Below are 12,329 nucleotides of genomic sequence, written 5' to 3' on the forward strand. Positions count from 1 at the left end.
ACTGCCCTCCTCTGCTGGCCTGATCTTGCCCCCAACTGTCTCTGCCTGCCTGATCACCCCTAACTGCCCTCCCCTGCTGGCCTAATCTCATCCCCAACTGCCCTCCCCTGCCAGTTTGATCTCACCTCCAACTTCCAGTTTGAAGATACTGGGAGTCTCCAGAGGGGAGGGCACCCTTCTCCATCCCTGCCTGTGGCTTTGGCTCCCCTGCTCACTTCTGAGCACCACAGGTGAGTTGGGGAGGGGTTGGTGAAACATTTCAGTTCCTGGCCCCCACAGGCCTCCCTCCCATCCAGGCCTCATCAGGCCCAGTCTGTTTTGTTTCCATCTCTCGATCCCAGTCTCTCCCAGTCTCTGTCTTTCTTTGTCTTTCTCAGCAGTCCTCCAGGCCTCCCTGCCTCCATCTCTCCCTCTTCCTCTTTCCCAGCTGGGAGGGGGCAGGGCCAGTGAGGGCAGCTCCATCCTCTGCCCGCCCTGGGGCCTCATTCTGAGAGAGGCTCCAAGAGTGAGCTGGGAGGGAGGGAAAGAAAAGGAGAAAACACTGTGAGCTGGTGGGCACTGTGTGTATCTGTGCGTGTGTGCGGTTGTAAGTGAGTGTGAGTGCTGGCCCCATCTCCCCTGGCCCTGTCCCCACTGCCACAAGTCCCCACCCAACAGAGCCTGCTGCACATGCAGCCTGGGCATTAGGTCGAGCCTTCGGTCATTGTGGATGTTACAGACCCTGGCTCTTTATATATAGATGCTGTATATCTTGGTCCATCAGCCTGTATGTGCTGAATCTTACCTGAAGAAATACATTTATCTTTTCAAATCCTTTGCCAGGTCCTAATTCCAAGGAAACTGTGGGCAGGAAAAAAATTAATGCATCAATAGGAAAAAAGCATTAAATATTTTAAAATTTAAATATTGCACTTTATTGAATGGAAAATCTATACAATAGTGACTAGGATATATTTTTGAAAGTGTATTAAATATAGCAAGCAACCTTGATCTCTTAATGTTGAAATTTATGCTCACTCCATTCAGATCCTTAGATTTTATGTAGGAGGTTAGAGTTGAGATCAACATACAGTTAATTTTTATTATTTTGAAAATTAGAAAACAGTGGTAGACACTCCTAGTTACCCAAAATATGAAAATATATATTGGTACATAGCAATTGGAGACAAAAAAAAAAAAGTAACTCTTGCAACTTGTTTTTAATATATATTTTTATTTATTTCATAGAAGAAAGGAGAGGGAGAGAGAGAGATAGAAATATCAATGATGAGAATCATTGCTCAGTTGCCTCCTGCACATCCCCTTTTAGGGATCCAGCCCGCATCCCGGGCATGTGCCCTTGATTGTAATCAAACCTGGGACCCTTCAGTCTGTAGGCTGACCCTCTATCCACTGAGCCAAACCAGCGAGGGCAACTCTTGCAACTTTAGTTAACACTTTTTCTATTAGTGTGGTAACTGCTATTGAGAAAATACTCTATATTACATTTCTTATTTCTATGGGTAGGTTATGCCTCATATTTCAGGTCTATCTTCCAATCCCTGGAGGTTAGAATTTAAAGCCTTTAAAAATAAATTTGAAAAAGTCAAGATGCACAAAAATAAAAATGAATGACTTGTCACAAATATGAATTCAGAAATTAAATAATTTTATTTACATCCCTTATATATTGAGGATTTTCTAGTAAGTTAAATTATGTTATAATATTTTTCTCAATATGGAAAAGTTATCTGCCACACCTTAATAATAATGTTCTTCAGAATCCTACACCTAAGAGAATGTTCTTAGTGAATGATTTCTGTGTTCAAATAATTTTGGAAGACTCTGAATTCTACATAGTTCTCTCATATATCTTGGGGCACAATCATATAATGAAGACTGAGAAATCATGCTGTAGATGTACCTGTTTAACTTTATGTAACTCAGCCTCTTTTTAATCTACCTAACCTATTTTTTGAGAAATACTTATTACTAGTGTAAGAACCAGTGTTCTTCAGAATACATTTGGGAAATCTTGGAATAAAACATGGTGAGTCAAACACATAGTAAATTATAGTAAAACTAGAGGCCCGGTAAAATTCTGGCACTTGGCAGGGGAGAAGGGGTCCCTCAGCCCTGCCTGTGCCCTCTTGCAGTCCGGGAACCCTCAGGGGATGTCCGACTAATGGCTTAGGTCTGCTCCCCATAGGCCAGTCATGAGCCCAGCTTCTGGCTGAGTGGCGCTCCCCCTGTGGGAGTGCACTGACCACCCAGGGGAAGCTCCTGTGTTGAGCGTCTGCCCCTGGGTGGTCAGTGTGCATCATAGCAACTGGTCTTTCTGCTGTTTGGTCGATTTGTATATTAGTTTTTTATTATATAGGACTACAGGCCCGATGCATGAAATTTGTGCAAGGGTAGGCCTTCCTTCCCCCAGCTGCCTGCACTGGCTTCCCTCTAGCATCTAGTACCCAGGCTTGCTTCCCTCTGGCCACCTGCAGGCACCCAGGATCTGGGCTTCCCTCTGGCCCTGGCTTCATCCAAAAGGACATCTGGTCTATTTAGCATATTACCCTATTATTATTATAGATATATATCATTAATTTTATTTCATATTTCTTTAAGTCAGTCATCTTATACTCTTAAATATAAAAATTATTCAAATCTTTTGAAAATAGAAACCAGGTCTTAAATCCCTAGTGTCAGCCACAGATTTTGATATTTAATAGACTTTTAAATAAATGTTTTTCTTTAGTAAAACTAGTGGAATCTTTAAGACTGCTCTCATTTTCTCCCTTGGTTCTACTGGGGTGAGGCAAGCCATGAAAACCAGCAGCTTTTCTACAGGAGGGGGTAACATTTTCTGGAGCAGAATGTGGACAGATACAATGGCCCTAAGCATTGTCAGAGAGAGTAACAATCTTGGTGGCAAGTGAATAGGGAAGGTCAATGTGAGGTTGAGACATGGTTAGGGAAAATGCCAAATTGATAGGATACTCAGGAATTTAACAGTAAAATCTGGGTAATAAAACAATAAAGTGCTTTGATAAAAGCCTGTACACATGCCTAAGGATGGATGCGCACTGGGGGAGGGAGTGAAAAGAATCCTAGATATCCATACAAAGCAGGTGGAAAGAAGGAACTAATGAAAATTAAGGTAAAAATGAATGAAGTAGGATAAAAGCAATCAAGAAGATCAATGAAACCAAAAATTTATTTTTTTAAGAAGAAAAAAAATGGCAAAGTTTCAGCTAGACTGACAGGAACAAAAGGGAGAAGATTCAAATGACCAAAATCAGGAATGAAAGAGAAGATATCACGACAAATTATAGAGATTAAAAGGTTTCTGATGTGATGCTATGAACACCGGTATGTCAATTAGTATATAAATTTAGGTGAAATGGATTAACTTCTAGAAAGATGAAAATCAATAAAACTGACTCAAGAAGAAATAGGTGTCTGGCCAACATGGCTCAGTGGTTGAGCATCGACCTATGAACCAGGAGGTCATGGTTCAATTCCCAGTCAGGGCACATGCCCGGGCTATGGGCTTAATCCCCAGATCAGCCTCCTGCATGCCAATCATGATTCTATCTCATCATTGATGTTTCTATCTCATTCTCTCTCTCTGACATCAATAAAAATATATTTTAAAAAAAGAAGAAATAGGTAAACTAAATAGACCTAAAAGGAGTAAATAAGTTAAATTAGTCATTAAAAGCCTATCCAGGCCAAAGTGACCTCAATGGTGAATCCTATCAGTTTAAAGAATGATATCAATACTTCAGAAACTCTTTCAGAAAAATTGAATATCATAGAACACTTCCACCTCATCTTATGTGGCAACTGTTACTCTTATACCCAAGATAGATAAAAATGCAGAAATAAAAAACTACAGAACAATAATCCCTCATGAAATAGGTGTGAAAAAATCATCAACAAAATAGTAGCAACCTTAACATATATAAAGCAACATATATAAAGCACTACACTATATGGTTATGTAGTTAAATGTTAAATCAATCTTGCATTTACCCCAGGAATGCAAGATTGATTTAACATGTAAAAATTTATTTAGTACAATATACAACATTAATAGAATCAAAGACAAAATTATTATCTCAACAAAAAAAAAATTATTTTTAAAATAACACAGTTCCTGAGAATCACTGATTGACTGCCTCTTGCATGCCCCCTACTGGGGATTGAGCCTTCAACCCAAGCATATATCCTTGGCCAGAATGGAACCAGGAACCCTTCAGTACACAGGCTGATGCTCTATCTACTGAGCAAAACTGGCTAGGGCTCCGTTATAGTTTTGAGGGAGAATTCAGTCTTTGGACAACCTTAGTTTTGGCTCTTAAGGCCTGAGGATTAGATAAGAATGGACCCCAAGGTATGTGTTACAACATAGGTGAACCTCAAATACATTGCTCTAAGTGAAATGAGCCAAAGGCAAAAGACTATATATTGTATGGTTTCATTAATATGAAATATACAGAATATGGAAATTGATAGAGACAAAAAATAGAGTATTGGTTACCTTGTTCTACTTCAGATGATAGATCTTTCTGAAGTAAAGGAAATGTTCTGAAATAGGATTGTGGCAATGGTTGCACAACTCTATAAACTTACTAAAATGTGTTGAATGGTACATTTTAAATGAATGAATATGGCATATAAATTGCACCTCAATAAAATTATATTTAAGTGTCTTAAAAGAAAACATTTTTTTTTTTTTTTTGCTCATAATGAAGTGGGTGGTTTTTGCTTAAAGTCTCTCAGGCAGTTGCCCTACTGCACCAAATGACCAAAATGCAATAATCACCTGGTTGTCAGTTGATGCTAGTTGTTGACTGGGAGCTAACCTGAAGCTGTAATTTTTTTAAATATAATTTTATTTATTTATTAGAGGAAGGGAGAGGAAGAGAGAGATAAAAACATCGATGATGAGACAAAATAATTGATTGGCCCCAAACTGGGGATCAAGCCCACAACCCAAGCATGAGCCCTGACTGGGAATCGAACAGTGACCTCCTGGTTCTTAAGTCGGTGCTCCAGCACTGAGCCATGCCACCCAGGCTGAAGCTGTGAATTTATATGTGCCCTCTTCATAAGGCTTGGGCTTCTCAAAGTGTGGCAGCCAGTTTCTGAGAGGGAATAATAGCCTAGGAGGACAAAGCAGAAACCATCAGACACCTTCTCACCTAGTCTCTGAAATCACACAGCCTCCCTTCCAAGTTATTCTATTGATTACAATGAATCAACACAGGTATTTCAGATTCAAGAGGAGGGAAATTAACCTCACCTCCTAATGTGAGGAGTATCAGAGAATTTGTGGTCATCTTTAATCTGCCATCTAGGCAATCACTCTTGAATAAATGAGTAGCCTATATTGAAAGAATAGTTAAACCCCAATTGAAAAAAGAAAAGAGCAAATCTCTAGCATAAGCAGAACAATTCCCTCAAAATTCCCGTTCAGTGGGTCTCTCACTGTCAGATCCTCTGATCAATGTCCAAAGTAGTTAACCATGGTCAGTACCTATTTAAATATTCATCATTGCCTTTCTTTTGACAGCAATATTCTTGATTCGTTAAATGTTCTTATCAAGCTTTTATAACAATCATGATTGGTTGGGGAAGTGCTCAGGTGAATATAAATTAAGGAGAAACTAGAGAAAAAAGAATAACATCTAGATCATTTTCTCAAAATCGGTGATGGAAAAGATGCAATTATTATGTGAGTTTCTCAAGAAGAAAGTCCTTAAATTTAAGCAATGTGCACATTTCATATTGGAAATCTTCCGTTTGGGAACTACAGGTGTGGTACTGTTAGGCCTAGTCAGGCGTTGTGGGAATAAGGCTGGCTCTCAAAAGTATTGAGCTTCAGAGTTATAGGACTGCTGCTGGTTCACACCCCTCTCTTCAGCTGATCATAAAACATTTCCTTAAATGACAAGAAGAATTAAAACAATGATTATGAGTTTCAACATTAATTCGTCTTGGTTAAGATTGAAATTATTTTCACCCTCAGTGGAATTTATTCACATAACCAGGTAGTGTCTCTCTTATAAGTTATGTATCCTCTGAATAGAGACTAAGAAGGAAAAAAGTCATTTTGTGAGAGTGGGTGCTCCCCCCCCCCCCAAAAAAAAAAAAAAAAGAACAGGCTCACAACACAATTTGCATTAAAAATAAATAAAAGTCTAATGACTATTTGATGGGAAAAACCAGGCAATTTGCTATTTGTTACCTGGATCATATTCTTTATTTGCAACATCTCTATAAGAAAAATGTTTTCACTGTTCCCACTTTACAGATTAACTAATAGACACCTAAGAAGATCAAGTTGCAAAATGTCACATGATACATATAGAGAAGAGCTGAGATCTGAATCCAGCACACTGAATTTTAGAATTTAACTCTTAACTGGAAAGCTATGTTGTAAATCTTAGAACAATTAAGAATCCCCATCCCTCCACCCCCACCACCGCATTATTTCTCACCACATCCATCCATTTCCTCATTCCTTTAAAAATTTCTTGCTAGAAGAACATGGTAAAAGTGAGTAGAACTAGACTCCAGAGGTGAGTAAAAAGGAACCACTGAAGTATAAGAGGAGTTTTCTTGAGTTACATAGGCCAGAAATAGCTCTCTGAAAATTCAAGCTGTCTGATAATAAAGGCCATCTACAGTAAAAACAATGTTAAAGATCACTGAGATTAAGGTGGTCATCCTCATCACTTCTGATTACTTCTATAGTGGAATCTGTTCTACAAAGACTTCTAAAGCACAGTCCCTTTGGCATCTTCAACTGTACGATTGAGTAGGGAACATGTATCTCACAAAGTAAAAATACCATACAACCTGCTTTAAACTCAATATGGTTGTCAAAGAACTTATCTCCTCATGACCTTATGCACCAATAAAGGATTTATTAAATCACAATGAATCTAATTAAAATATAAAACTTCCACCACGTAAATCCAGAATGCTTAATCTCTGGAAGAGAGATTAACAGGGATTACTATTTAAGAGAGGTTTATATATTCAGGTCACCTAAGCTTTAAGCAAGGGTATGAAGAGTAGATTTTTCCCCCAGATCAATGAAGATCAAACAACTCCCACTTTTTTATCTGGTACTTTACAGGTGTGGCATAACATTGCCCACACCACTCTGCTGCATTCCTTTTAGATCTCATCATCCCAGTAAAGTAAGCTGTATTTTACTCATTCCCAAATTTATATACTGCTGAAGATTTGCTGTCAACTTGATTTACATTCTGATATCATTTGAATGCATGACCCTATTTTCTTTCTATTCAAAGTTTTCCTGAACATGAAAATAAACTGTGTTAGATAAAAATGTATGTGATAGTCTCTGAATTGGAAGAGAGGTCAATAGATGGGGGGAGAGGAGGGACGTTGCCAAATAAAAAACACTGTAATTCTAAGTGAGAAAGGAATTCTACTCAGAACTATAGTCCATATCACTAGCTAATTGTGTTACCTTGGGTAAATCATTAATTTGGGGCATCCTCAGTTTCCTGAGGGTAATATTAGGAAATAGTTCTTGCACATAAGTAAATAATATATGTTAAAATGCTTTGGAAGGAATAAAACATTATGTAGTAAGCTTTGTAGTATTCTAGTAACCCTGTCAAAGACTACAGAGGGAGTTGCCAGACAGGTTTTCTCTACTTTCCCTCCTACTTTTCCATCTTCCTGCATCCAGGAGGACAGGGAAAACTCTGGAAGAAAGATAAACTCTTTGCTTCACTGTCTGAACCATCTACCACATTCTATAAACATTTTCTCCCAGCTCCTCTGTTACCTGTGTCCTCATAATATTTCAGTTCTGAATTTACAGCTATTCTAGTTTAAAGATTACTGACATTGAAATAAAAAATGCTGTGTAACCTGTAGAATATATTTGAGCTTTGTGAGACAGGGTTTTCATTATTTTAAAGTTGGTGTGTATCATTTTAAAGGTTTAATTTGTACTTATCTATAGGCATTATATAGAACTATTTTATATGTTTTAAAAATCACTTCCTTGATATCATAAATTTTTTATCCTTTTGGAATTTTTATTGCTTAAATTTTGTTTCCCCAGGTTTACCTATATTGAACTCTAGTCCAATCATTTTAGCTATTATACACAAATTTATGACTATTCTAATTTTCAAAATCCATTCCCCTTCTAATTGGGATTTTAGTATTATATAATAAACAATACTACAATAAACAGAGTTGTACAGGTCTCCCTTTGTACCTGAGTGAGAGATTCTCTGCGAAATTTCAGGGTCAGAGTCAGTTTGCAAGGTCAACTATACCAACTATTGACAAATGTTTCTGAAATGTAAGGATACCACCTCTACTGTCATCAGAAATGTATGAGTATCTGTGTTTCCCATGTTCACCCCAAATTTGGTAAATTCATAACTTATTTTTATATTTTCCCTTTATTGCAAAATATATGCTACATACAATAAAGTGCATAAAACATATATGCAATTTAAATAATAATATGAAATAAATATTTATCTGACCACAGCACAAATTAATAAATATAATATTCACATTTCTTTATCTCTGCTACACTATTCTGAAATTTGGATTAAGCATTCTCTTGCCTTTCATATAGATTTTTCATATATTTACACACAAATAGACAATATATTGTTCAATTAGGTTATTTTGGAGCTGGTACATATAACTGACACATTACAGTTTGCATTCTTTATACCTGGCTTATTTTGAAATTTATTCATGTTGTTGAGTATAGCTTTAGGTTATTTATTTTTAACACTCTATAATATTTCATTTATGACATGCAAAAAATGTTTAACAACTCTACATTAATTGATGTTTAGCTTAAGCTTAATTGTATATATTCACGTTTACTCATTTTTTTTTCTTTTGTTATTTGTCATTGCCATAGTGATCTTAAGGATTTCTTTATGTTGTGGTGGATAACCTCCAAAAATAGCCTTAACCAATGCTGTCCTTATGTGTTTTCAAATGCTGCTGCTTTTTCAAGAGGTGGAGTCTGTTCCCCCTATAGAATCTGGATTAGCTTATGACTTGCTTTTATCAATAACCTGCAATAGAAATAATACTGTGCCAGTCTCAGGTCTAGGTTTTCTGAGGCCTGGAAACTTCCACTTTCCCTCTTGACTCATTTAACTCTTATTCTTGAAAGAGAGTTTATCTGGGTATATAAATCTAAGTTAAATTTACGTTCTTTCGAGGCTCTGAGGATAGTATTCCACTATCTTTTGGCTTTATCATTGCTATGAAAAGTAAGCTGACTTCCACTCCTTGAAGTCAATCCCTTTTCTACACCTGGATGGAATTTCACTATACTATGTCTAAGGGAAAATTTCTTTTATTTTTTTAAATTTTATCTATTCATCACATAAATTTTTACTTATATAACTATGTATATATGAATATGTGTATGTATAGAATTTGTTTTTCTTTAATCTGTGAACTGTTCCTCTCATTGTTTGTGAAAAATTATTAGCCATTATCTCTAAAATCAAATAATCTTCCTTACTTCCTCTTTGCTCTCCTTCTAGGACTTGAATTAAATGTATTGTATAGATGTTCTTCTTACCCATCATATCTCATAATTTCTCACTATTTTTTAATCTTTGGTCTCTCCATCCCACATTTAAATAATATCTTATTAAATACTAGTAACTCTGTGCACAAATTCATGCACACTGAAAAGATATTAATTAGAAGGTGGCGTGTGGGGTGGGACTGGACAAGATGGGCCAGATATGCCCTGGAGCCAACCTCCTGTGGTCCCTCCCCAGTCAGCCAGCTGCACCTGGGGCAGCCCGTGGCTCAAAGGGCATCTGCTGAGTGAACGAGGTCCCTTCGGCAGTTGGGGTCCCTCAGCCTGGCCTGCAGGGATCAGGCCAAAACCGGCTCTCTGACATCCCCTGAGGAGTCCCAGATTGCAAGAGGGTGGCTCTTGGGTGATGCACCCTGGAATCCAGCTCACTCCTCTCTGGTTCCGGTGTGCATCACCCGAGAACCGCAGCTGCCAAGTCACCACAGGTAGGCAGCTCCTGTGTTGAGCTGCCCCCTGGTGGTTATTGTGTGTCATAGCTACCAGTTGGACAGTTGGACAGTTGCTTAGCCTTTTATATATATTTACTAGAGGCCCAGTGCACAAATTTGTGCACAGGAGGGGTCCCTCAGCCTGGCCAGTGATCAGGGCAGCGAGCTGGTGGAAAGGACCGCGGGAGGTTGGCTATAGGAATGCACTGACCACCAGGGGGCAGCTCCTGCATTGAGCATCTGCACCCTGGTGGTCAGTGCATGTCATAGTGACCAGTCGTTCAGTCGACCGGTTGTACGGTCGCTTAGGCTTTTATATATATAAATATATAGAAGATATTCAAATTCTTTAATTCTGTCTTTGACTATGATTAATAAGGCATTAATCCCATCCACTGAGTTTTTCATTTTAATTATTGTATTTTCATTTCTGGAAAATCTATATGATTATTTTTCCAAAATGTTAAGTAACTTAATAGTTCCTTGTTACACACAGATATTTTCAGTGTTGTCTTAGAGTGTGTGTGTGTGTGGTGTGGGGGGGTGTTTAGACATAGTAAGAGCAGTTGTTTTAAAATTTTTATTTGGTATTTTCAACATTTGACATCTTTACAGATCCATTTAGACTCTCTGTCTTGTTTTCTTTCCTTAATGATTCATTGTTATGGTTTCAAATTTTCATTTATAATTATTATTTATCAACTGTGTGTTCTCATTGTCTTTGAAAATTATTTCTTTTTTTTTTTTTGTCTCTATGAGACCTACAATGAAAGTGAATGCCTTCTTCCACAGATGACTTGCATTTCCTTGTGTCAGGCACTTAGGGACTTTACCAGTCAAGGAAAATGTTAAGCTAAATTTATACTTGGAATTTTTGAACCATTCAGATAATGCAAATTTGAACTAAAATGTACACAGGGATAAAAAAAATGTACACAGGGTTAGAGAGCATTATTTCTTCCTACTGTTATGTTCAATGCACAAGCAACTTTCCTTGTGATAACTGAGGGTTGAAGAGTTATTTCTAATTCATTTTTTCTCTAAATGTTTAGCTATACAGGGTTTTAGCTTAATATGACAAGAAATTTTTATTAGTTATAAGCTTTAACTTATTATTTCTCACCTATAAGGACAATTCAAAATGAAGTCCATCTTTTCTAAAATTATCAAATGATTTAAAAGGTAAGGTGGCTTGAGTGCCCTGTAAACCTCTCTGTACTCCTAGTAATTTCTTACTACATGAATTTTAAAAATGTTAAAATATTTTTATTTACAATTTCAATTATTTTCAGTGGCAAGGTTGATGCAATAACCCAGTCTGCCATGTTCTAAAACATTGAATAATTTTAAAATTTTATTGACTATACTTTTCATATCCATAAGTTCAATTTGATACTTTTCAAATCTGTTTGGAAAATGTTTTTGTCTCTTTTTTGATTGTTTGTTTTAAATTTATCTTTATTGTTGAAAGTATTACAGATGCCCCCTCCCCCTTTTTGGTCTTTTATTTTATTTTCAAACCTTTCATTTATTTATGTAATAAGCTAAAGAAACTTATTTTTATTCTATATGTTATTATTTCAATATCTGAAATATTTGCAGATCTGAGAGCTAAGATCATTGATTATATTAACTCTCATGAAATCTTATTTTTATGTATAGTTAATAATTTTTTCAATGGGAAGTAATTTCCTTTGAATCCTATCAGCAGAGGAAATTTGAGGCCTGGTTTTAAATATATTTTATTTGAGAGACTCTGTGTTATCTTCTTCTGGGCCTTTTGGGATGCTTCCAACACAGAATGACTAAGTCTCTTGTCCTCCTTAGACATAACACATTAAAGCTCAGTTCCAAGCCACCAGAAATTGGTACATCTTTCAAGGCCAAAGCCAACTTCAACATTATCTTATCTTTGAAGAACTAAAGTTTATCTTTCCATCTCTGATTATTTATTCCTTCTTCCTCATTCATACTATTAAAAACGTTTCTTTTTTGTATATTTTATTTTTAATTTTTATATGTGCTATTGCTGAAAGTTATTTTTCTACACATCAGTGAGACATGTTCTGGAAAATGAAACTAATCATGTCTTTAAAACCTTCCTGCCTCATTACCTTCTTTTATTCTGCCTGATTCTTCTCAAAGTTCATTTTTGTATCTCATTCATTATGCTTACATAGATTTCATAATCCAACGTTTGATAAAGTAAATTATTGCTTAATGGTAAAAAAAAATGTGTTACTTCTTTTCACAAATGAATTATAGTTTTTCAGCAA

This window comes from Plecotus auritus (genome assembly GCF_963455305.1).
Source record: "Plecotus auritus genome assembly, chromosome: 1".
Classification (NCBI taxonomy): Eukaryota; Metazoa; Chordata; class Mammalia; order Chiroptera; family Vespertilionidae; genus Plecotus; species Plecotus auritus.